This window comes from Copadichromis virginalis, linkage group LG17 (assembly GCF_057382275.1).
Source record: "Copadichromis virginalis isolate Kocher_CV1m ecotype Utaka linkage group LG17, C_Virginalis_male_GT1.1, whole genome shotgun sequence".
NCBI classification, from domain to species: domain Eukaryota; kingdom Metazoa; phylum Chordata; class Actinopteri; order Cichliformes; family Cichlidae; genus Copadichromis; species Copadichromis virginalis.
Window position 1 is genome coordinate 4,984 of NC_140634.1, and position 2,517 is coordinate 7,500.

The window sequence follows — 2,517 nt, forward strand, 5'->3', positions numbered from 1 at the left end:
GTCAAGGTCCATGCTGGATATGCGCTGGAGCGTAACTACAAGAAAGGTAAGCTAGTGGGGGACTAGAGCAGGGGAGGATGTGCGTCCCCGGGGCATGCTGGAGGTCAAGGGCCATGCTGGATATGCGGTGGAGGGTAACTGCAGGAGAAGGAAAGCTCATGGGGGATTAGAGCGGAGGAGTATGTGGGTCCTCGGGGCCTGCTGGAGGGCAAGGGCCATGCTGGATTTGTGGTGGAGGGTAACTGCGGGAGAAGGAAAGCTAGTGGGGGAGTAGAGCAGAGGAGTATGTTGGTCCCCGGGGCCTGCTGGAGGTCCAGGTCCATGCCCGATGTGAGTAGCAGCAGGGCCAGCGCGCCAAGGAGCACATCTTTTTCGACCGTAAAGGGAGACAGGAGGCCGACTCACTGCCTCGGCTAAATGGAGAGGGAATTTCAGCAGGGCCAGGGCAAAAGCATGGACCTTTTCAGCTGTAAGGGAGGCAAGAGCAAGGTGTGATGTAGGTCCCCGGGGCCTGCTGGAGGTCCAGGTCCATGCCCGATGTGAGTAGCAGCAGGGCCAGCGCGCCCAGGAGCACATCTTTTTCGACCGTAAAGGGAGACAGGAGGCCGACTCACTGCCTCGGCTAAATGGAGAGGGAATTTCAGAAGGGCCAGGGCACAAGCATGGACCTTTTCAGCTGTAAGGGAGGCAAGAGCAAGGTGTGATGTAGGTCCCCGGGGCCTGCTGGAGGTCCAGGTCCATGCCCGATGTGAGTAGCAGCAGGGCCAGTGCGCCCAGGAGCACATCTTTTTCGACCGTAAAGGGAGACAGGAGGCCGACTCACTGCCTCGGCTAAATGGAGAGGGAATTTCAGCAGGGCCAGGGCAAAAGCATGGACCTTTTCAGCTGTAAGGGAGGCAAGAGCAAGGTGTGATGTAGGTCCCCGGGGCCTGCTGGAGGTCCAGGTCCATGCCCGATGTGAGTAGCAGCAGGGCCAGTGCGCCCAGGAGCACATCTTTTTCGACCGTAAAGGGAGACAGGAGGCCGACTCACTGCCTCGGCTAAATGGAGAGGGAATTTCAGCAGGGCCAGGGCACAGGCATGGACCTTTTTCAGCTGTAAGGGAGGCAAGAGCAAGGTGCGATGTAGGTCCCCGGGGCCTGTTGTCGTACCATAGGCACGAGTGGTGTGTGTGTGTGGCAAAGAGTTTCTGCGCAGTGTACCAGGGGCACGGGGAAAGGTTGTTGTACCATAGGCACGAGAAAAGTTGTCGTACCATAGGCACGAGAAAAGTTGTCGTACCATAGGCACGAGTGTTGTGTGTGTGTGTGGCAAAGTGCTACTGAGCGGTGTACCAGGGGCACGGCGAAAAGTTGTTGTACCATAGGCACGAGAAAAGTTGTTGTACCATAGGCACGAGAAAAGCTGTCGTACCAGGGGCACGGAGGAAAGTTGTCGTACCATAGGCACGAGGAGAGTTTGTGTGGCAAAGTGCTACTGAGCGGTGTACCAGGGGCACGGCGAAAAGTTGTTGTACCATAGGCACGAGAAAAGTTGTCGTACCATAGGCACGAGAAAAGTTGTCATACCATAGGTACGAGGAGTGTGTGTGTGGCAAAGTGCTACTGAGCGGTGTACCAGGGGCACGGCGAAAAGTTGTTGTACCATAGGCACGAGAAAAGTTGTTGTACCATAGGCACGAGAAAAGCTGTCGTACCAGGGGCACGGAGGAAAGTTGTTGTACCATAGGCACGAGAAAAGTTGTCGTACCATAGGCACGAGGAGAGTTTGTGTGGCAAAGTGCTACTGAGCGGTGTACCAGGGGCACGGCGAAAAGTTGTTGTACCATAGGCACGAGAAAAGTTGTTGTACCATAGGCACGAGAAAAGCTGTCGTACCAGGGGCACGGAGGAAAGTTGTTGTACCATAGGCATGAGAAAAGTTGTCGTACCATAGGCACGAGGAGAGTTTGTGTGGCAAAGTGCTACTGAGCGGTGTACCAGGGGCACGGCGAAAAGTTGTTGTACCATAGGCACGAGAAAAGTTGTTGTACCATAGGCACGAGAAAAGCTGTCGTACCAGGGGCACGGAGGAAAGTTGTTGTACCATAGGCACGAGAAAAGTTGTCGTACCATAGGCACGAGGAGAGTTTGTGTGGCAAAGTGCTACTGAGCGGTGTACCAGGGGCACGGCGAAAAGTTGTTGTACCATAGGCACGAGAAAAGTTGTTGTACCATAGGCACGAGAAAAGCTGTCGTACCAGGGGCACGGAGGAAAGTTGTCGTACCATAGGTACAAGCAGTGCGTGCGTGCGTGCGTGCGTGCGTGCGTGCGTGCGTGCGTGCGTGCGTGCGTGCGTGTGTGTGTGTGTGTGTGTGTGGCAGTTCTTCTGCGCAGTGTACCAGGGGCACATTTCAATGTGCTTTCTGGAGTACCAGGGGCACGAGGATTTTGCCAGTGGTGTTCTGCTTTGTTAGTGGGAGGGGGCTTAAGTGTGGGTCCCCGGGGCCTGCTGGAGGTCCAGGTCCATGCTAGATA